Raw genomic sequence first — 25,522 nt, forward strand, 5'->3', positions numbered from 1 at the left:
TTAGGCCCGTAGCCCGATTTAACATAACAGAACTTCCAAGAAAGGACCGTATCCTTTTACACTTAGTGCTGCGAAAGTTTAGAGTCCTCCAGCACAGGGGACTTTCCAAGAATAACATCAAAACAGAGCTATCCATTCATGCTTAACAAATACTTTCGTCAAAACAAAGCAAAGCGAGATTTATCAAAACAATATAACATAGCTTTATCAATAATACCACTCACATAGTTTTTCCTCGGGTGTAGGCTCAAAGCGAAGATCAAGGTCCTACAAATCACATGGCAAACCACATTCTCAAAACAAGCTTTATATGCATGCAGATGATCTCGGCATCCTCACCAGATCCAAGTAAATAACAAAGCAAAACATGCTGGGAGTTTAAACACTGCTCCCGTCTCATGAAAACACGCTGGGTACCAACCAGGTCTTTGCCGAGGTCCTACACCTCCTTGCCGAGGTGTGGTCCCGATGGCCTCATTCAAAAGCAAGGTCGGGAAAACCTGGGTTTCCCTTTGAAGAACATGCAGATCATGATGAACATGATCATGAGAAAGATGAATGCAAGATCAAAACTCGTTGCAAGAATCTGAGATTTCATGCCATGAGTTCAAAACATGGACCTGGGTACCCATACGAGAAGGTCATGCAAGAACAAACACAAAAACATGGTTTTCGTTCCAAACTTTCGGATCAAAACGAGACTTTCTTCAAGAACATATGAAAAACCATTTTCTCTTTCCAAAACCAACTTCAAATCGATGCATGACATGCAAAACGGATTCGATCATGCAATGCAGCTAGATGATCAGCAACAACAACCAAAGTAGATCAAGATTCTAACCTCAAAACTCTAATCCGACGGTTCAAACCACGAAGATCAAGCTTGGAAGATCTATTCTCACTCAAGAACTCCTCTTCTTCCTCTCAAGAGCTTCTCTCTCTAAAGGCAAAGATTTGAGACAAAAATGATTTGTTTCTAGGTCTGCCGGCTGTCTTAACAATCAGCTCGGACACGTGGCGCTACCGGGTTGGTTCAACTCAAAAAGGTGATTGATAGATAAAACAAGTCTCTGACAAAGCGTATGCAGCAAGCTAAGGCAAGACACACCGGCAAGAATGACATTGGCTAAAGTCAAGACATCGGCTAGGGAGGACGACGCTTGACTAAGCTGTGCCACACCTTGGCCGGGGTGTGCCACATCTCGGCCTAGGCCATACCTGCCCGAGGACAAGGATCATCAAGTGCAAGACATCTCGGCAACAAGCCCGAGGTGAAGATGGGGGTCGACCAAGGTCCCAAAACAGTTCTAAGTACAAGGGTTCAAAGGTGAACTAAGCTCAAGGTAACCTCGGCTACACACCCAGCAAGGAACAAAATCACGCAAGCAATACTTAAATAAAACAGGGCAAGGCAAAACCTTCAAAACATCAAAACAAGACAAGACAATGCATGAATGTATGCAAGTATGACAAGAGTAAGGTGAGGGTTGCTGCATCATTTGTCTATTCAACTTTCTTTTTTATTTAATTTCCAAATAGATCGTCAAGGTATAGTGGTTTCTTGAATTAACTTCCATTTTTAATTTTCTGCAACTTCCATTTTAATTTTTATTCGACTTCCATTTTTATTCCATTTACTTTTCTACTCAACTTCCTTTTTTATTTAATTTTCAAATAGATCGTTAAGGCATAGTGGTTTCTTGAATGAACTTCCATTTTTAATTTTATGCAAATTTCATTTTTATTTTTATTTAACTTCCATTTTTATACAAGTTATTTTTCTATTCAACTTCCTTTTTTATTTAATTTCCAAATAGATCGTTAAGGTATAGTGGTTTCTTGAATGAACTTCCATTTTTAATTTTCTGCAACTTTCATTTTTATTTTTATTAAACTTCCATTTTTATTCAATATACTTTTCCATTGAACTTCCTTTTTTATTTAATTTCCAAATAGATCGTTAAGGTAGAGTGGTTTCTTGATTGAACTTCCATTTTTATTCTTATTTAACTTCCTTTTTCAATCAGTTTCTTTTCTACTCAACTTCCCTTTTTATTTAATTTCCAAATAGATCGTTAAGGTATAGTGGTTTCTGGATTGAACTTTCATTTTTATTTTTATCCAACTTCCATTTTTATTCAATTTACTTTTGCATTGAACTTCCTTTTTTATTTAATTTCCAAATAGATTGTTAAGGTAGAGTGGTTTCTTGAATGAACTTTAATTTTTAATTTTCTACAACCTCCATTTTTATTTTTATTCGACTTACATTTTTATTCAAGTTCTTTTTCAATTCAACTTCCTTTTTTGTTTAATTTCCAAATAGATCGTTAAGGTATAAATGGTTTCTTGAATGAACTTCCAATTTTAATTTTCTGCAACTTCCATTTTTATTCTTATTTAACTTCTTTTTTCAATCAGTTTCTTTTCTACTCAACTTCCCTTTCTATTTAATTTCCAAATGGATCGTTAGGGTATAGTGGTTTCTGGATTGAACCTTCATTTTTAATTTTATGCAACTTTCATTTTTATTTTTATTCAACTTCCATTTTTATTCAATTTACTTTTCTATTAAACTTCCTTTTTTATTTAATTTCCAAATAGATCGTTAAGGTATATTGGTTTCTTGAATGAACTTCCATTTTTAATTTTCTGCAACTTCCATTTTTATTCAACTTATTTTTCTATTCAACTTCCTTTTTTAATTAATTTCCAAATAGATCGTTAAGGTATAGTGGTTTCTTGAAAGAACTTCCAATTTTAATTTTCTGCAGCTTCCATTTTTATTTCTATTCAACTTCTTTTTTTATTCAAGTTTCTTTTCTATTCAACTTTCTTTTTTATTTAATTTCCAAATAAATCGTTAAGGTATACTGGTTTCTGGATTGAACTTCCATTTTTAATTTTATGAAACTTTCACTTTTATTTTTAGTCAACTTCCATTTTTAATCAATTTACTTTTCTATTAATCTTCCTTTTTTATTTAATTTCCAAATAGATCGTTAAGGTATGGTGGCTTCTTTAATGAACTTCCATTTTTAATTTTATGGAACTTCCATTTTTTTTTATTCAGCTTCCATTTTTATTGAAGTTATTTTTCTATTCAACTTCCTTTTTTATTTAACTTCCAAATAGGTCGTTAAGGTATAGTGGCTTCTTGAATGAACTTCTATTTTTATTTTTATTTAACTTCCTTTTTTATTCAAGTATCTTTTCTACTCAACTTCCTTTTTTATGTAATTTCCAAATAGATCGTTAAGGTATAGCGGTTTCTAGATTGAACTTCCATTTTTATTTTTATTCAACTTCCATTTTTATTCAATTTACTTTTCTATTAAACTTCCTTTTTTATTTAATTTCCAAATAGATCGTTAAGGTATATTGGTTTCTTGAATGAACTTCCATTTTTAATTTTATGCAACTTTCATTTTTATTTTTATTCAGCTTCCATTTTTATTCAAGTTATTTTTCTGTTCAACTTCTTTTTTTATTTAATTTCCAAATAGATCGTTAAGGTATAGTGGTTTCTTGAATGAATTTCCATTTTTAATTTTCTGCAATTTCTATTTTTATTCTTATTTAACTTCCTTTTTCAATCAGTTTCTTTTCTACTCAACTTCCTTTTTTATTTAATTTCCAAATAGATCGTTAAAGTATAGTGGTTTCTGGATTGAACTTTCATTTTTAATTTTATGCAACTTTCATTTTTATTTTTATTCAAATTCTATTTTTATTTAATATACTTTTCTATTGAACTTCCTTTTTTATTTAATTTCTAAATAGAACGTTAAGGTATAGTGGTTTTCTTGAATGAACTTTCATTTTTAATTTTCCGCAACTTCCATTTTTATTTTTATTCGACTTCCATATTTATTCAAGTTATTTTTCTATTCAACTTCCTTTTTTATTTAATTTCCAAATAGATCGTTAAGGTATAGTGGTTTCTGGATTGATCTTCCATTTTTAATTTTCTGCAACTTCCATTTTTATTTTTATTCAACTTCCATTTTTATTCAATTTACTTTTCTATTAAACTTCCTTTTTTATTTCATTTCCAAATAGATCGTTAAGGTATATTGGTTTCTTGAATGAACTTCCATTTTTAATTTTATGCACATTTTTATTTTTATTCAGCTTCCATTTTTATTCAAGTTATTTTTCTATTCAACTTCTTTTTTCATTTAATTTCCAAATAGATCATTAAGGTATAGTAGTTTCTTGAATGAATTTAAATTTTTAACTTTCTGCAACTTCCATTTTTATTCTTATTTAACTTCCTTTTTCAATCAGTTTCTTTTCCACTCAACTTCCTTTTTTCTTTAATTTCCAAATAGATCGTTTAGGTATACTGGTTTCTGGATGGAACTTTCATTTTTAATTTTATGCAACTTTCATTTTTATTTTTATTCAAATTCTATTTTTATTTAATTTATTTTTCTACTGAACTTCCCTTTTTATTTAATTTCGAAATGGATCATTAAGGTATAGTGGTTTCTTGAATGAACTTTCATTTTTAATTTTCTGCAACTTCCATTTTTATTCAAGTTATTTTTCTATTCAACTACCTTTTTTGTTTAATTTCCAAATAGATCGTAAAGGTATAGTGGTTTCTTGAATGAACTTCCATTTTTAATTTGCTGCAACTTCTATTTTTATTCTTAATTAACTTCCTTTTTCAATCAGTTTCTTTTTTACTCAACTTCCCATTTTATTTAATTTCCAAATAGATCGTTAAGGTATAGTGGTTTCTGGATTGAACTTTCATTTTTAATTTTATGCAACTTTCATTTTTATTTTTATTCAAATTCTATTTTTATTCAATTTACTTTTCTATTGAACTTCATTTTTTATTTAATTTCCAAATAGATCGTTAAGGTATAGTGGTTTCTTGAATTAACTTCCATTTTTAATTTTCTGCAACTTCCATTTTAATTTTTATTCGACTTCCATTTTTATTCAAGTTATTTTTCTATTCAACTTCCTTTTTTGTTCAATTTTCAAATAGATCGTTGAGGTATAGTGGTTTCTTGAATGAACTTCCATTTTTAATTTTCTGCAACATCCATTTTTATTCTTATTTAACTTCCTTTTTCAATCAGTTTATTTTCTACTCAACTTCCTTTATTATTTAATTTCCAAATAGATCGTTTAGCTATAGTGGTTTCTGGATTGAACTTTCATTTTTAATTTTATGCAACTTTTATTTTTATTTTTATTCAACTTCCATTTTTATTTAATTTACTTTTCTATTAAACTTCCTTTTTTATTGAATTTCCAAATAAATCGTTAAGGTATAGTGGCATCTTGAATGAACTTCCATTTTTAATTTTCTGCCACTTCCATTTTTATTTTTATTCAACTTCCATTTTTATTCAATTTACTTTTCTATTAAACTTCCTTTTTTAGTGAATTTCCAAATAGATCGTTAAGGTATAGTGGTATCTTGAATGAACTTCCACTTTTAATTTTCTGCAACTTCCATTTTTATTTTTATTCGACTTCCATTTTTATTCAAGTCATTTTTCTTTTCAATTTCCCTTTTTATGTAATTTCCAAATAGATCGTTAAGGTATAGTGGTTTCTTGAATGAACTTCCATTTTTAATTTTCTGCAACTTCCATTTTTCTTCAAGTTATTTTTCTATTCAACTTCCTTTTTTATTTAATTTCCAATTAGATCGTTAAGGTGTAGTTGTTTCTTGAATGAACTTCCATTTTTAATTTTCTGCAACTTCCATTTTTATTTTATTCAACTTCTTTTTTTATTCAAGTTTCTTTTCTATTCCACTTCCTTTTTTATTTAATTTCCAAATAGATCGTTAATGTATTGTGGTTTCTTTAAGGAACTTCCATTTTTAATTTTATGGAACTTCCATTTTTATTTTTATTCAGCTTCTATTTTTATTCTAGTTATTTTTCTATTCAACTTCCTTTTTTATTTAATTTCCAAATAGATGGTTAAGGTATAGTGGTTTCTCGAATTAACTTCCGTTTTTAATTTTCTGCAACTTCCATTTTTATTTTTATTTAACTTCCTTTTTTATTCAAGTTTCTTTTCTACTCAACTTGTTATTTTATTTAATTTCCAAATAGATCGTCAAGGTATAGTGGTTTCTGGATTGAACTTCCATTTTTGTTTTTATTCAATTTCCATTTCTATTCAATTTACTTTTCTATTAAACTTCCTTTTTTATTTAATTTTCAAATATATCGCTAAGGTATAGTGGTTTCTTGAATGAACTTCCATTTTTAATTTTCTGCAACTTCCATTTTTACTTCTATTCAGCTTCTTTTTTTATTCAAGCTTCTTTTGTATTCAACTTCCGTTTTTATTTAATTTCCAAATAGATCGTTAAGGTATAAGGGTTTCTGGATTGAACTTACATTTTTAATTTTATACAACTTTCATTATTAATTTTACTCAACTTCCATTTTTATTCAATTTACTTTTCTATTAAACTTCCTTTTTTATTTAATTTCCAAATAGATCTTTAAGGTATAGTGGTTTCTTTAATGAACTTCCATTTTTAATTTTATGCAACTTCCATTTTTATTTTTATTCAACTTCATTTTTTATTTAATTTGCTAATAGATCGTTAAGGTATAGTGGTTTCTTGAATGAACTTCCATTTTTAATTTTCTGCAACTTCCATTTTTATTTTTCTTCAGCTTCCATTTTTATTCAAGTTATTTTTCTATTAGACTTCACTTTTTATTTAATTTCGAAATAGATCGTTGAGGTATAGCGGTTTCTTTAATGAACTTCCATTTTTAATTTTATTCCACATCCATTTTTCTTTTTACTAAACTTCCATTTTTATTGAATTTACTTTTCTATTAAACTTCTATTTTTATTTAATTTCCAAATAGATCGTTATGGTACATTGGTTTCTTGAATGAACTTCCATTTTTAATTTTCCGCAACTTCCATTTTTATTTTTATTCGACTTCCATTTTTATTTAATTTCCAAATAGATCGTTGAAGTATAGTGGTTTCTTTAATGAACTTCTATTTTTAATTTTATGGAACTTCCATTTTTATTTTTATTCAGCTTCCATTTTTATTCAAGTTATTTTTCTATTTAACTTCCTTTTTTATTTAATTTCCAAATAGATGGTTAAGGTATAGTGGTTTCTTGAATTATCTTCCATTTTTAATTTTCTGCAACTTCTATTTTTATTTTTATTCGACTTCCATTTTTATTCAAGTTTCTTTTCTATTCAACTTCCTTTTTTATTGAATTTCCAAATAGATGGTTAAGGTATAGTGATTTCTTAAATTAACTTCCATTTTTAATTTTCTGCAACATCCATTTTTATTTTTATTTAACTTCCTTTTTTATTCAAGTTTCTTTTCTACTCAACTTCCTTTTCTATGTAATTTCCAAATAGATCGTTAAGGTATAGTGGTTTCTGGATTGAACTTCCATTTTTAATTTTCTGCAACTTCCATTTTTATTTTTACCCAACTTCCATTTTATTCAATTTACTTTTCTATTAAACTTCCATTTTTATTTAATTTCCAAACAGATCGTTAAGGTTTATTGGTTTCTTGAATGAACTTCCATTTTTAATTTTCCGCAACTTCCGTTTTTATTTTTATTCGACTCCCATTTTTATTTAATTTCCAAATAGATCGTTGAGGTATAGTGGTTTCTTTAATGAACTTCCATTTTTAATTTTATGGAACTTTCATTTTTATTTTTATTCAGCTTCCATTTTTATTCCAGTTATTTTTCTATTCAACTTCCTTTTTTATTTAATTTCCAAATAGATGGTTAAGGTATAGTGGTTTCTTGAATTATCTTCCATTTTTAATTTTCTGCAACTTCCATTTTTATTTTTATTTAACTTCATTTTTTATTCAAGTTTCGTTTCTATTCAGCTTCCTTTTTTATTTAATTTCCAAATAGATCGTTGAGGTATAGTGGTTTCTCTAATGAACTTCCTTTTTTAATTTTATGGAACTTCCATTTTTATTTTTATTCAGCTTCCATTTTTATTCAAGCTATTTTTCTATTCAACTTCCATTTTTATTTAATTTCCAAATATATCGTTAAGGTATAGTGGTTGCTTGAATTAACTTCCATTTTTAATTTTCTGCAATTTCCATTTTTATTTTTATTTAACTTCCTTTTTTATTCAAGTTTCTTTTCTACTCAACTTCCTTTTTTATTTAATATCCAAATAGATTGTCAAGGTATAGTGGTTTCTAGATTGAACTTCCATTTTTATTTTTATTCAACTTCCATTTTTATTCAATTTACTTTTCTATTAAACTTCCTTTTTTATTTAATTTCCAAATAGATCGTTAAGGTATAGTGGTTTCTTGAATGAACTTCCACTTTTAATTTTCTGCAACTTCCATTTTTATTTTTATTCGACTTCCATTTTTATTCAAGTCATTTTTCTTTTCAATTTCCCTTTTTATGTAATTTCCAAATAGATCGTTAAGGTATAGTGGTTTCTTGAATGAACTTCCATTTTTAATTTTCTGCAACTTCCATTTTTATTTTTATTCGACTTCCATTTTTCTTCAAGTTATTTTTCTATTCAACTTCCTTTTTTATTTAATTTCCAATTAGATCGTTAAGGTGTAGTTGTTTCTTGAATGAACTTCCATTTTTAATTTTCTGCAACTTCCATTTTTATTTTATTCAACTTCTTTTTTTATTCAAGTTTCTTTTCTATTCCACTTCCTTTTTTATTTAATTTCCAAATAGATCGTTAATGTATTGTGGTTTCTTTAAGGAACTTCCATTTTTAATTTTATGGAACTTCCATTTTTATTTTTATTCAGCTTCTATTTTTATTCTAGTTATTTTTCTATTCAACTTCCTTTTTTATTTAATTTCCAAATAGATGGTTAAGGTATAGTGGTTTCTCGAATTAACTTCCGTTTTTAATTTTCTGCAACTTCCATTTTTATTTTTATTTAACTTCCTTTTTTATTCAAGTTTCTTTTCTACTCAACTTGTTATTTTATTTAATTTCCAAATAGATCGTCAAGGTATAGTGGTTTCTGGATTGAACTTCCATTTTTGTTTTTATTCAATTTCCATTTCTATTCAATTTACTTTTCTATTAAACTTCCTTTTTTATTTAATTTTCAAATATATCGCTAAGGTATAGTGGTTTCTTGAATGAACTTCCATTTTTAATTTTCTGCAACTTCCATTTTTACTTCTATTCAGCTTCTTTTTTTATTCAAGCTTCTTTTGTATTCAACTTCCGTTTTTATTTAATTTCCAAATAGATCGTTAAGGTATAAGGGTTTCTGGATTGAACTTACATTTTTAATTTTATACAACTTTCATTATTAATTTTACTCAACTTCCATTTTTATTCAATTTACTTTTCTATTAAACTTCCTTTTTTATTTAATTTCCAAATAGATCTTTAAGGTATAGTGGTTTCTTTAATGAACTTCCATTTTTAATTTTATGCAACTTCCATTTTTATTTTTATTCAACTTCATTTTTTATTTAATTTGCTAATAGATCGTTAAGGTATAGTGGTTTCTTGAATGAACTTCCATTTTTAATTTTCTGCAACTTCCATTTTTATTTTTCTTCAGCTTCCATTTTTATTCAAGTTATTTTTCTATTAGACTTCACTTTTTATTTAATTTCGAAATAGATCGTTGAGGTATAGCGGTTTCTTTAATGAACTTCCATTTTTAATTTTATTCCACATCCATTTTTCTTTTTACTAAACTTCCATTTTTATTGAATTTACTTTTCTATTAAACTTCTATTTTTATTTAATTTCCAAATAGATCGTTATGGTATATTGGTTTCTTGAATGAACTTCCATTTTTAATTTTCCGCAACTTCCATTTTTATTTTTATTCGACTTCCATTTTTATTTAATTTCCAAATAGATCGTTGAAGTATAGTGGTTTCTTTAATGAACTTCTATTTTTAATTTTATGGAACTTCCATTTTTATTTTTATTCAGCTTCCATTTTTATTCAAGTTATTTTTCTATTTAACTTCCTTTTTTATTTAATTTCCAAATAGATGGTTAAGGTATAGTGGTTTCTTGAATTATCTTCCATTTTTAATTTTCTGCAACTTCTATTTTTATTTTTATTCGACTTCCATTTTTATTCAAGTTTCTTTTCTATTCAACTTCCTTTTTTATTGAATTTCCAATTAGATGGTTAAGGTATAGTGATTTCTTAAATTAACTTCCATTTTTAATTTTCTGCAACATCCATTTTTATTTTTATTTAACTTCCTTTTTTATTCAAGTTTCTTTTCTACTCAACTTCCTTTTCTATGTAATTTCCAAATAGATCGTTAAGGTATAGTTGTTTCTGGATTGAACTTCCATTTTTAATTTTCTGCAACTTCCATTTTTATTTTTACCCAACTTCAATTTTATTCAATTTACTTTTCTATTAAACTTCCATTTTTATTTAATTTCCAAACAGATCGTTAAGGTTTACTGGTTTCTTGAATGAACTTCCATTTTTAATTTTCCGCAACTTCCGTTTTTATTTTTATTCGACTCCCATTTTTATTTAATTTCCAAATAGATCGTTGAGGTATAGTGGTTTCTTTAATGAACTTCCATTTTTAATTTTATGGAACTTTCATTTTTATTTTTATTCAGCTTCCATTTTTATTCCAGTTATTTTTCTATTCAACTTCCTTTTTTATTTAATTTCCAAATAGATGGTTAAGGTATAGTGGTTTCTTGAATTATCTTCCATTTTTAATTTTCTGCAACTTCCATTTTTATTTTTATTTAACTTCATTTTTTATTCAAGTTTCGTTTCTATTCAGCTTCCTTTTTTATTTAATTTCCAAATAGATCGTTGAGGTATAGTGGTTTCTCTAATGAACTTCCTTTTTTAATTTTATGGAACTTCCATTTTTATTTTTATTCAGCTTCCATTTTTATTCAAGCTATTTTTCTATTCAACTTCCATTTTTATTTAATTTCCAAATATATCGTTAAGGTATAGTGGTTGCTTGAATTAACTTCCATTTTTAATTTTCTGCAATTTCCATTTTTATTTTTATTTAACTTCCTTTTTTATTCAAGTTTCTTTTCTACTCAACTTCCTTTTTTATTTAATATCCAAATAGATCGTCAAGGTATAGTGGTTTCTAGATTGAACTTCCATTTTTATTTTTATTCAACTTCCATTTTTATTCAATTTACTTTTCTATTAAACTTCCTTTTTTATTTAATTTCCAAATAGATCGTTAAGGTATAGTGGTTTCTTGAATGAACTTCCAATTTTAATTTTCTGCAACTTCCATTTTTATTTCTATGCAACTTCTTTTTTTATTCAAGCTTCTTTTCTATTCAACTTCCTTTTTTATTTAATTTCCAAATTGATCGTTAAGGTATAATGGTTTCTGGAATGAACTTACATTTTTAATTTTATGCAACTTTCATTTTTATTTTTATTCAACTTCCGTTTTTATTCAATTTTCATTTCTATTAAAGTTCCTTTTTTATTTAATTTCCAAATAGATCGCTAAGGTATAGTGGTTTCTTTAATGAACTTCCATTTTTAATTTTATGCAAGTTCCATTTTTATTTTTATTCAACTTCCATTTTTGTTCAAGTTGTTTTTCTATTCAACATCCTTTTTTATTTAATTTCCTAATAGATCGTTAAGGTATAGTGGTTTTTGAATGAACTTCCATTTTTAATTTTCTGCAGCATCCATTTTTATTTTTATTCAACTTCCATTTTTATTCAATTTACTTTTCTATTAAACTTCCTTTTTTATTTAATTTCCAAATAGATCGTGAAGGTATAGTGGTATGTTGAATAACTTCCATTTTTAATTTAATGCATCTTCCATTTTTATTTTTATTCGACTTCCATTTTTATTTAGGTCATTTTTCTATTCAACATTCTTTTTTATTTATTTTCCATATAGACCGTTAAGGTATAGTGGTTTCTTGAATGAACTTCCATTTTTAATTTTCTACAGCTTCCATTTTTATTTTTTTTAAGTTCCTTTTTCAATCAAATTTCTTTTCTACTCAACTTCCTTTTTTATTTAATTTCCAAATAGATCGTTAAGGTATACTGGTTTCTGGATTGAACTTCGGTTTTTAATTTTCTGCAACTTCCATTTCTTTTTATTCAACTTCCATTTTTATTCAATTTACTTTCTATTAAACTTCTTTTTTATTTAATTTCCAAATAGATCGTTAAGGTATTGTGGTTTCTTTAATGAACTTCCATTTTTAATTTTATGGAACTTCCATTTTTATTTTTATTCAGCTTCCATTTTTATCCAAGTTATTTTTCTATTTAACTTCCTTTTTTATTTAATTTCCAAATAGATGGTTAAGGTATAGTGGTTTCTTGAATTATCTTCCATTTTTAATTTTCTGCAACTTCTATTTTTATTTTTATTCGACTTCCATTTTTATTCAAGTTTCTTTTCTATTCAACTTCCTTTTTTATTTAATTTCTAAATAGATCGTTAAGGTATAGTGGTTTCTTTAATGAACTTCCATTTTTAATTTTATGGAACTTCCATTTTTATTTTTCTTCAGCTTCCATTTTTATTCAAGTTATTTTTCTATTCAACTTCCTTTTTTATTGAATTTCCAAATAGATGGTTAAGGTATAGTGGTTTCTTAAATTAACTTCCATTTTTAATTTTCTGCGACTTCTATTTTTATTTCTATTCAACTTCTTTTTTTATTCAAGTTTCTTTTCTATTCAACTTCCTTTCTTATTTAATTTCCAAAAAGATCGTTAAGGTACACTGGTTTCTGGATTGAATTTCCGTTTTTAATTTTATGTAACTTTCACTTTTATTTTTATTCAACTTCCATTTTTATTCAATTGACTTTTCTATTAAACTTCCTTTTTTATTTAATTTCCAAATTGATCGTTAAGGTATAGTGGTTTCTTTAATGAACTTCCATTTTTAATTTTATGGAACTTCCATTTTTATTTTTATTCAGCTTCCATTTTTATTCAAGTTATTTTTCTATTCAACTTCCTTTTTTATTTAATTTACAAATAGATCGTTAAGGCATAGCGGTTTTTTGAATGAACTTCCATTTTTATTTCTATTCAACTTCTTTTTTTATTCAAGTTTCTTTTTTTTTCATCTTCCTTTCTTATTTAATTTCCAAAAAGATCGTTAAGGTACACTGGTTTCTGGATTGAACTTCCATTTTTAATTTTATGCAATTTTCACTTTTATTTTTATTCAACTTCCATTTTTATTCAATTTACTTTTCTATTAAACTTCCTTTTTTATTTAATTTCCAAATATATCGTTAAGGTATAGTCGTTTCTTTAATGAACCTCCATTTTTAATTTTATGGAACTTCCATTTTTATTTTTTTTCAGCTTCCATTTTTATTCAAGTTATTTTTCTATTCAACTTCCTTTTCTATTTAATTTCCAAATAGATCGTGAAGATATAGTGGTTTCTTGAATGAACTTCCATTTTTAATTTTCTGCAAGTTCCATTTTTATTTTTATTCAACTTCATTTTTTATTCAAGTTTCTTTTCTACTCAACTTTCTTTTTTATGTAATTTCCAAATAGATCGTTAAGGTATACTGGTTTCTTGAATGAACTTCCATTTCTAAATTTCTGCAAGTTCCATTTCTATTTTTATTCAACTTCCTTTTTTATATAATTTCCAAATAGATCGTTAAGGTATACTGGTTTCTTGAATGAACTTCCATTTTTAATTTTCTGCAAGTTCCATTTCTATTTTTATTCAACTTCCTTTTTTATGTAATTTCCAAATAGATCGTTAAGGTATACTGGTTTCTGGATTGAACTTCCATTTTCAATTTTCTGCAACTTCCATTTTTATTTTTATTCAACTTCCATTTTTATTCAATTTACTTTTCTATTAAACTTCCTTTTTTATTTAATTTCCAAATAGATCGTTAAGGTATATTGGTTTCTTGACTGAACTTCCATTTTTAATTTTCTGCAACTTCCATTTTTATTTCTATTCAACTTCTTTTTTTATTCAAGCTTCTTTTCTATTCAACTTCGTTTTTTATTTAATTTCCAAATAGATTGTTAAGGTATAGTGGTTTCTGGATTGAACTTCCATTTTTATTTTTATTCACCTTCCATTTCTATTCAATTTACTTTTCTATGAAACTTCCTTTTTTATTTAATTTTCAAATATATCGTTAAGGTATAGTGGTTTCTTGACTGAACTTCCATTTTTAATTTTCTGCAACTTCCATTTTTATTTCTATTCAACTTCTTTTTTTATTCAAGCTTCTTTTCTATTCAACTTCGTTTTTTATTTAATTTCCAAATAGATTGTTAAGGTATAATGGTTTCTGGATTGAACTTACATTTTTAATTTTATACAACTTTCATTTTTATTTTTATTCAACTTCCATTTTTATTCATTTTTCTTTCCTATTAAAGTTCCTTCTTTATTTAATTTCCAAATAGATCGTTAAGGTATAGTGGTTTCTTTAATGAACTTCCATTTTTAATTTTATGCAACTTTCATTTTTATTTTTATTCAACTTACATTTTTATTCAAGTTATTTTTCTATTCAACTTCTTTTTTTATTTAATTTCCTGATAGATCGTTAAGATATAGTTGTTTCTTGAATGAACTTCCATTTTTAATTTTCTGCAACTTCCATTTTTATTTTTATTTAACTTCCTTTTTTATTCATGTTTCTTTTTTACTCAACTTCCTTTTTTATTTAATTTCGAAATCGATCGTTAAGGTATAGTGGTTTCTGGATTGAACTTCCATTTTTAATTTTCTGCAACTTCCATTTTTGTTTTTATTCAACTTCCATTTTTATTCAATTTACTTTTCTATTAAACTTCCTTTTTTATTTAATTTCCTAATAGACCGTTAAGGTATAGTGGTTTCTTGAATGAACTTCCATTTTTAATTTTATGCAACTTCCATTTTTATTTTTATTCGACTTCCATTTTTATTCAAGTCATTTTTCTATGCAACTTTCTTTTTTATTAAATTTCGAAATAGATCGTTAATGTATAGTGGTTTCTAGAATGAACTTCCATTTTTAATTTTCTGCAACTTCCATTTTTTTTTTATTTAACTTCCTTTTTCAATCAAGTTACTTTTCTACTCAACTTCCTTTTTTATTTAATGTCCAAGTAGATCGTTAAGGTATACTGGTTTATGGATTGAACTTCCATTTTTAATTTTCTGCAACTTCCATTTTAATTTTTATTCAACTTCCATTTTTATTCAATTTACTTTTCTATTAAATTTCGTTTTTTATTTAATTTCCAAATAGATCGTTAAGGTATAGTGGTTTCTTTATGGAACTTCAATTTTTAATTTTATGGAACTTCCATTTTTATTTTTATTCGGCTTCTATTTTTATTCAAGTTATTTTTCTATTCAACTTCCTTTTTTATTTCATTTCCAAATAGATGGTTAAGGTATAGTGGTTTCTTTAATAAACTTCCATTTTTAATTTTCAGCAACTTCCGTTTATATTTTTATTTAACTTCCTTTTTTATTCAAGTTTTTTTTCTACTCCACTTCCTTTTTTATTTAATTTCCAAATAGATCGTCAAGGTATAGCGGTTTCTGGATTGAACTTCCATTTTTATTTTTATTCACCGTCCATTTCTATTCAATTTACTTTTCTATTAAACTTCCTTTTTTATTTAATTTTCAAATATATCGTTAAGGTATAGTGGTTTGTTGACTGAACTTCCAATTTTAATTTTCTGCAACTTCCATTTATATTTCTATTCAACTTCTTTTTTTATTCAAGCTTCTTTTCTATTCAACTTCGTTTTTTATTTAATTTCCAAATAGATTGTTAAGGTATAATGGTTTCTGGATTGAACTTACATTTTTAATTTTATACAACTTTCATTTTTATTTTTATTCAACTTCCATTTTTATTCATTTTTCTTTTCTATTAAAGTTCCTTTTTTATTTAATTTCCAAATAGATCGTTAAGGTATAGTGGTTTCTTTAATGAACTTCCATTTTTAATTTTATGCAACTTTCATTTTTATTTTTATTCAACTTACATTTTTATTCAACTTATTTTTCTATTCAACTTCCTTTTTTATTAAATTTCCTGATAGATCGTTAAGATATAGTGGTTTCTTGAATGAACTTCCATTTTTAATTTTCTGCAACTTCCATTTTTATTTTTATTTAACTTTCTTTTTTATTCAAGTTTCTTTTTTACTCAACTTCCATTTTTATTTAATTTCCAAATCGATCGTTAAGGTATAGTGGTTTCTGGATTGAACTTCCATTTTTAATTTTCAGCAACTTCCATTTTTGTTTTTATTCAACTTCCATTTTTATTCAATTTACTTTTCTATTAAACTTCATTTTTTATTTAATTTCCTAATAGACCGTTAAGGTATAGTGGTTTCTTGAATGAACTTCCATTTTTAATTTTATGAAACTTCCATTTTTATTTTTATTCGACTTCCATTTTTATTCAAGTCATTTTTCTATGCAACTTTCTTTTTTATTTAATTTCGACATAGATCGTTAAGGTATAGTGGTTTCTAGAATTAACTTCCATTTTTAATTTTCTGCAACTTCCATTTTTTTTTTTATTTAACTTCCTTTTTCAATCAAGTTACTTTTCTACTCAACTTCCTTTTTTATTTAATGTCCAAGCAGATCGTTAAGGTATACTGGTTTCTGGATTGAACTTCCGTTTTTAATTTTCTGCAACTTCCATTTTAATTTTTATTCAACTTCCATTTTTATTTAATTTACTTTTCTATTAAACTTCCTTTTTTATTTAATTTCCAAATAGATCGTTATGGTATAGTGGTTTCTTTAAGGAACTTCAATTTTTAATTTTATGGAACTTCCATTTTTATTTTTATTCGGCTTCTATTTTTATTCAAGTTATTTTTCTATTCAACAACCTTTTTTATTTCATTTCCAAAAAGATGATTAAGGTATAGTGGTTTCTTTAATAAACATCCATTTTTAATTTTCAGCAACTTCCGTTTATATTTTTATTTAACTTCCTTTTTTATTCAAGTTTTTTTTCTACTCCACTTCCTTTTTTATTTAATTTCCAAATAGATCGTCAAGGTATAGTGCTTTCTGGATTGAACTTCCATTTTTATTTTTATTCACCTTCCATTTCTATTCAATTTACTTTTCTATTAAACTTCCTTTTTTATTTCATTTTCAAATATATCGTTAGGGTATAGTGGTTTCTTGACTGAACTTCCAATTTTAATTTTCTGCAACTTCCATTTATATTTCTATTCAACTTCTTTTTTTATTCAAGCTTCTTTTCTATTCAGCTTCGTTTTTTATTTAATTTCCAAATAGATTGTTAAGGTATAATGGTTTCTGGATTGAACTTACATTTTTAATTTTATACAACTTTCATTTTTATTTTTATTAACTTCTATTTTTATTCAATTTTCTTTTCTATTAAAGTTCCTTTTTTATTTAATTTCCAAATAGATCGTTAAGGTATAGTGGTTTCTTTAATGAACTTCCATTTTTAATTTTATGCAACTTTCATTTTTATTTTTATTCAACTTACATTTTTATTCAAGTCATTTTTCTATGCAACTTTCTTTTTTATTTAATTTCGAAATAGATCGTTAAGGTATAGTGGTTTCTAGAATGAACTTCCATTTTTAATTTTCTGCAACTTCCATTTTTTTTTATTTAACTTCCTTTTTCAATCAAGTTACTTTTCTACTCAACTTCCTTTTTTATTTAATGTCCAAGTAGATCGTTAAGGTATACTGGTTTATGGATTGAACTTCCATTTTTAATTTTCTGCAACTTCCATTTTAATTTTCATTCAACTTCCATTTTTATTCAATTTACTTTTCTATTAAACTTCCTTTTTTATTTAATTTCCACATAGATCGTTAAGGTATAGTGGTTTCTTTAATGAACTTTCATTTTTAATTTTATGGAACTTCCATTTTTATTTTTATTCAGCTTCCATTTTTGTTCAAGTTATTTTTCTATTCAACTTCCCTTTTTATTTAATTTCCAAATAGATCGTTAAGGTATAGTGGTTTCTTGAATTAACTTCCATTTTTAATTTTCTGCAACTTCCATTTTTATTTTTATTTTACTTCCTTTTTTATTTAAGTTTTTTTTTTTCTACTCAACTTCCTTTTTTATTTAATTTCCAAATAGATCGTTGAGGTATAATGGTTTCTGGATTGAACTTACATTTTTAATTTTATGCAACTTTCATTTTTATTTTTATTGAACTTCCATTTTTATTCATTTTTCTTTTCTATTCAACTTCCTTTTTTATTTAATTTCCAAACAGATCGTTGAGGTATAGTGGTTTCTTTAATGAACTTCCATTTTTAATTTTGTGGAACTTCCATTGTTATTTTAATTCAGCTTCCATTTTTATTCTAGCAATTTTTCTATTCAACTTCCTTTTTTATTTAATTTCCAAATGTATCGTTAAGGTATAGTGGTTTCTTGAATTAACTTCCATTTTTAATTTTCTACAACTTCCATTTTTATTTTTATTTCACTTCCTTTTTTATTCAACTTTCTTTTTCTACTCAACTTCCTTTTTTATTTAATTTCCAAATAGATCGTCAAGGTATAGTGGTTTCTGGATTGAACTTCCATTTTTATTTTTATTCAACTTCCATTTTTATTTTTAATGAACTTCCTTTTTTAATGAACTTCCTTTTTTAATTTTTTACAACTTCCATTTTTATTTTTATTCAACTTCCATTTTTATTCAAGTTACTTTCCTATTCAACTTTCATTTTTTATTTAATTTCCAAATAGATCGTTAAGGTATAGTGGTTTCTTGAATGAACTTCCATTTTTAATTTTCTGCAACTTCCATTTTTATTTTTATTCAGCTTCCATTTTTATTCAAGTTATTTTTCTATTCAAATTCCTTTTTTATTTAATTTCCAAATAGATGGTTAAGGTATAGTGGTTTCTGGATTGAACTTCCATTTTTAATTTTATGCGACTTTCACTTTTCTTTTTATTCAACTTCCATTTTTATTCAATTTACTTTTCTATTAAACTTCCTTTTTTATTTAATTTCCAAATAGATCGTTAAGGTATAGTGGTTTCTTTAATGAACTTCCATTTTTAATTTTATGCAACTTCCATTTGTATTTTTATTCAACTTCCATTTTTTATCAAGTTATTTTTCTATTCAACTTCCTTTTTTATTTAAGTTCCTAATAGATCGTTAAGGTATAGTGGTTTCTTGAATGAACTTCCATTTTTAATTTTCTGCAACTTCCATTTTTATTTTTATTGAACTTCCTTTTTTATATAAGTTTCTTTTCTACTCAACTTCCTTTTTTATTTAATTTCTAAATAGATCGTTAAGGTATACTGGTTTCTGGATTGTACTTCCATTTTTAATTTTCTGCAACTTCCATTTTTATTTTTATTCAACTTCCATTTTTATTCAATTTACTTTTCTATTTAACTTCCTTTTTTATTTAATTTCCAAATAGATCACTAAGGTATAGTGGTTTCTTGAATGAACTTCAATTTTTAATTTTCTGCAACTTCCGTTTTTATTATTATTCAACTTCCATTTTTATTCAAGTTATTTTTCTATTCAACTTCCTTTTTTATTTAATTTCCTAACAGATCGTTAAGGTATAGTGATTTCTTGAATGAACTTCTATTTTTAATTTTCTGCAACTTCCATTTTTATTTTTATTTAACTTCCTTTTTCATTCAAGTTTCTTTTCTACTCAACTTCCTTTTTTATTTAATTTCCAAATAGATCGTTAAGGTATAGTCGTTTGTTGAATGATGTAGCAACCCTCACCTTACTCTTGTCATACTTGCATACCTTCATGCATGAACTTGTCTTGTTATATTGTTTTGCAAGTTTTTTCTTGCCTTGTTTTGTTTAAGTATTGCTTGCATGATTTTGTTCCTTGCTTGGTGTGTGTGGCCGAGGTCATCTTGAGCTTAGTTCACCTCTGAACCTTTGTACTCAGAACTGTTTTGGAACCTTGGTCGACCCCATCTTCACCTCGGGTATGTTTGCCGAGATGTTTTGCATTTAGTGATCCTTGTCCTTGGGCAGGTATGGCCTAGACAGAGGTGTGGCACACCCCGGCCAAGGTGTGGCACAGCTTAGTCAAGTGTCGTCCTCCCTAGCCGATGTCTTTGTTACCCTGTTGCCGAGCTTTTACCTTAGCCGATGTCATTACTTGCCGATGTGTCTTGCCTTAGCTTGCTGTGTACGCTTTGTCATAGACTTGTCTTATCAATCAATCACCTTTTGAGTTGAACCAACCCGATAGCGCCACGTGTCCGAGCTAAAGGTTAAGACAGCCGGCAGACCTAGAAACAAATCATTTTGTCTCAAATCTTTGTCTTTAGAGAGAGAGAAGCTCTAGAGGAAGGAGGAGAAGTTCTTGAGTGAGAATAGATCTTTCAAGCTTGATCTTCGAGGTTTGAGCCGTTAGATTCGAGCTTTGGGGTAAGAATCTTAACCTACTCTTGTTGTTCTCATTGATCATCTAGCTGCATTGCATGATCAGATCTGTTTTGCATGTCATGCATCGATTTGAAGTTGGATTTGGAAGAGAAAAAGAGTATTCATGTGTTCTTAAAGAAAAGTCTCATTTTGATCTGAAAGTTTGGAACCAAAACCATGTTTTTGTGTTTGTTCTTGCATGACCTTCTTGTATGGGTACCCAGGTCCATGTTTTGAACTCATGGCATGAAATCTCAGATTTTTGTAACAAGTTATGATCTTTGCATTCATCTTCTTCATGATCATGTTCATGCTGTTCTTCATATTCTTCAGAGGGAAACCCAAGTTTTCCCGACTTTGCTTTTGAATGAGGCCATCGGGACCACACCTCGGCAAGGAGGTGTAGGACCTCAGCAAAGACCTGGTTGGTACCCAGTGTGTTTTCGTGAGACGGGAGCAGTGTTTAAACTCCCAGCATGTTTTGCTTTGTTATTGACTTGGATTTGGTGAGAATGCCGAGACCATTTGCATGTATATAAAGCTTGTTTTGAGAATGTGACTGCTATGTGATTGTAGGACCTTGATCCTTGCTTTGAGCCTACACCTGAAGAACTAGGTGAGTGGTGCTTTTAATAAAGCTATGTTATACTGTTTTGATAAATCTTGCTTTGCTTTGTTTTGACGAAAGTATTTGTTAAGCATGAATGAATAGCTCTGTTTTGATGTATCAAGTATAAGCTTTGGTTTGATGTCACTCTTGAAAAGTCCCTTGTGCTGGAGGACTCTAAACTTTTGCAGCACTAAGTATAAAAGGATACGGTCCTTTCTTGGAAAGACTATCGTGTTAAAGCGGGCTACGGGCCTAAGTAACAGAAGACTAACATGTTAAAGCGGGCTACGGGCCTAAGTAACACAGGACCATCGTGTTAAAAAGAGCTACGGGCTTAAGTAACACAAGTCCCTTGTGCTGGAGGACTATAAATTTTCGCAGTACCTGTGACTAATCGATTACAGATCGTGCAATCTTTGTTTTGCCACTGACGGTTTATCGCATGGGTTTGTTTGTTCGGAAGGCTTGATCTGTGTTTTGCCGATGTCAGTAAGCATCCCTTGAATTATTGCTTCCGCATTTGTCAGCCCCGTATATTATACTCTGATTGTGTGTGAATTTTAGAAGTTGGCCTTCGGTAATTACGAATTACTGGCCATCACGGCACCAAACTACTAGGGGCGGTTTGGGGTTGTGACAGTTCAGGTATAGTGGTTTCTTGAATGAACTTCTATTTTTAATTTTATGCAACTTCCATTTTTATTTTTATTCGACTTCTGTTTTTATTCAAGCCATTTTTCTATTCAACTTCCTTTTTTATTTAATTTCCAAATAAATCGTTAAGGTATAATGGTTTCTGGATTGAACTTCCATTTTTAATTTTATGCAACTTTCATTTTTATTTTTATTCAACTTCCATTTTTATTCAATTTTCTTTTCTACTAAAGTTTCTTTTTTATTTAATTTTCAAATAGATCGTTAAGGTATAGTAGTTTCTTTAATGAACTTCCATTTTTAATTTTGTGCAACTTTCATTTTTATTTTTATTTAACTTCCATTTTTATTCAAATTATTTTTCTATTCAACTTCCTTTTTTATTTAATGTGCAAATAGATCGTTAAGGTATAGTGGTTTCTTGAATGAACTGCCACTTTTAATTTTTTGTAACTTCCATTTTTATTTTTATTCAACTTCCATTTTTATTCAATTTACTTTTCTATTAAACTTCCTTTTTTATTTAATTTCCAAATAGATCGTTAAGGTATAGTGGTTTCTTGAATGAACTTCTATTTTTAATTTTATGCAACTTCCATTTTTATTTTTATTCGACTTCCATTTTTATTCAAGTCATTTTTCTATTCAACTTCCTTTTTTATTTAATTTTCAAATAGATCGTTAAGATATAGTGGTTTCTTTAATGAACTTCCATTTTGAATTTTCTGCGACATCCATTTTTATTTCTATTCAACTTCTTTTTTTATTAAAATTTCTGTTCTATTCAACTTCCTTTTTTATTGAATTTCCAAATAGATCGTTAAGGTATACTGGTTTCTCGATTGAACATTCATTTTTAATTTTATGCAACTTTCATTTTTTTTTATTCAACTTCCATTTTTATTCAATTTACTTTTCTATTAAACTTCCTTTTTTATTTAATTTCCAAATAGATCGTTTAGGTATAGTGGTTTCTTTAATGAACTTCCAATTTTAATTTTCTGCAACTTCCATTTTTGCTTTTATTCGACTTCCATTTTTATTCAAGTCATTTTTCTATTCAACCTCCTTTTTTATTTAATTTTCAAATAGATCGTTATGGTATACTAGGTTCTTGAATGAACTTCCATTTTTAATTTTCAGCAACTTCCTTTTTTATTCAATTTACTTTTCTATTAAACTTCATTTTTATTTAATTTTCAAATAGATCGTTAAGGTATAGTGGTTTCTTTAATGAACTTCCATTTTTAATTTTATGGAACTTCCATTTTTATTTTTACTCAGCTTCCATTTTTATTCAATTATTTTTCTATTCAATTTCCTTTTTTATTTAATTTCCAAATAGATGGTTAAGGTATAGTGGTTTCTTGAATGAACATCCATTTTTAATTTTCTGCAACTTCCATTTTTAGTTTTATTTAACTTCATTTTTTATTCAAGTTTCTTTTCTACTCAACTTCCTTTTTTATTTAATTTCCAAATCGATCGTCAAGGTATAGTGGTTTCTGGATTGAACTTCCATTTTTTTTTATTCAACTTCCATTTTTATTCAATTTACTTTTCTATTAAACTTCCATTTTTATTTAATTTCCAAGTATATCGTTAAGGTATAGTGGTTTCTTGAAGAACTTCCAATTTTAATTTTCTCCGACTTCCATTTTTATTTCTATTCAACTTCATTTTTTATTCAAGCTTCTTTTCTAATCAACTTCCTTTTTTATTTAATTTCCAAATAGATCGTTAAGGTATAATGGTTTCTGGATTGAACTTAGATTTTTAATTTTATCCCACTTTCAATTTTATTTTTGTTCAACTTCCATTTTTATTCAATTTTCTTTTTTATTAAAGTTCCTTCTTTTTTTAATTTCCAAATAGATCGTTAAGGTATAGTGGTTTCTTTAATGAACATCCATTTTTAATTTTGTGCAACTTCCATTTTTATTTTTATTCAACTTCCATTTTTATTCAAGTTATTTTCCTATTCAATTTCCATTTTTATTTAATTTCCAAATAGATCGTTAAGATATAGTGGTTTCTTGAATGAACTTCCATTTTTAATTTTCTGCAACTTCCATTTACATTTTTATTCAGCTTCCATTTTTATTCAAGTTATTTTTCTATTCAACTTCCTTTTTTATTTAATTTCCAAATAGATGGTTAAGGTATAGTGGTTTCTGGATTGAACATCCATTTTTAATTTCATGCAATTTTCACTTTTCTTTTTATTCAACTTCCATTTTTATTCAATTTACTTTTATATTAAACTTCCTTTTTTATTTAATTTCCAAATAGATCGTTAAGGTATGTGGTTTCTTTAATGAACTGCCAATTTTAATTTTATGCAACTTCCATTTATATTTTTATTCAAATTCCATTTTTGATCAAGTTATTTATCTATTCAACTTCCTTTTTTATTTAAGTTCCTAATAGATCCTGTAGAACTTGGGCCCTTTTAAAACTTTTGGGAAGTGTATTTGAATCATGTATTATGTTTTGGGAATCTTCGGTGTTGTTGTACCTTGGTTTTGGATGAGTGAAATTTATTTAAACTTGTTGGGATTGCTCGTTCACGCTTGTTCGCGTTGAAAAGTTGTTTGGAAACTTGAAAATCATGTTCTGGGGTCGACACCAGTCTTGGTGGTGTCGACACCTTCTCTTTTGTTCGCCATAAGGGTCGACACCAAAGCTGGGAAGGGTCGACCCTTGTTCTGAATTTGCCTGCTGCATTTTGGTGTCGACACCAGCCTAGGGTAGGGTCGACACCTGCAGTGTAGTCACACTTAAGTGTTCCAGATTTCTTCTTTGGTGTCGACACCACTATTGCAGGGGTCGACACCTGCGACTGTTTCCCAGATTTTTCTCACGGTTTGGACCTACTTTTTGGGGATATTTTGACTAGATATTTTGAGTTGACTTTGGGGCTTATATCTATTTTTGACCTAGTACTATATAAAGGCCCTCACTTAACCTTTTCTTTCACTTTTTCTTCCCTTTCCTCTCTCTAAACCGTGAAACACCTTCTCTCTCTCTCAAAAGGCACTTTTACTCTAAGATCTCTAGATCTACTCACCTAGAGTGATCTTTTCACCATGGTCCTTTGAGATGGATTGTAGATCTCGTCAAGGGCTTCCTTTTGGTCTGAGTGGTTCGTGGTTTCGTCGCCGGTGATTTTTGGGTGGTTTTCTCTCCTAAGCTTGAGGTAGGGATTTCCTTGTTCTTTTTCAATACTTCGTCTATAGATAGGCATGTGGTAGTTTTGTATTGCATGAAAATCATATCCATGTTGGATTTGTTTGAAATCATGAGAAGGAACCTAGGGTTGGTTGTTTGAAAATGGTTATTTTATCATTGATGGTTGTCTTGGGCTAATTGGAGTGTAAATTAGCATGTTATATTTGAAAGAAGAAAAAGCCCTAAATTATATTTTGATTTGGTAAATTAAAATGGAGGGTAGTTAACCTATGTTGTAAATCTCTATTGTTAATGCGAATTGGGTGAAGGTGTTAATGCCTAAGGGGTTAACTTTGGTTTTGAAATGGGTTTGAAATGTATGTAGTGTACTAATGTGAGTTATGGCTTCCTTATTGGTAGGAATCGGTTTTTTGTAAAATAAAAGGGATGGGTTTGGTTTTGTGACAACTAAAGAGACGGAGTTGGTTTTGTTAAAACAAAGAGGGAAGTGGAACTTGTTTTGTGAAATGGGAAAGGTGTTTTGAAATACGTATGAAAATTGGATTATTGTTTCATGAGTGTTGAACACACACATGTGTGGAATTGTATCTTGAACTACCATGTTAATGTTGTTGTCGGGTTTGTGGTCTCAT

The sequence above is a fragment of the Camellia sinensis genome, unplaced genomic scaffold (assembly GCF_055761805.1).
Source record: "Camellia sinensis isolate YWXY unplaced genomic scaffold, ASM5576180v1 Unanchor2, whole genome shotgun sequence".
NCBI lineage: Eukaryota > Viridiplantae > Streptophyta > Magnoliopsida > Ericales > Theaceae > Camellia > Camellia sinensis.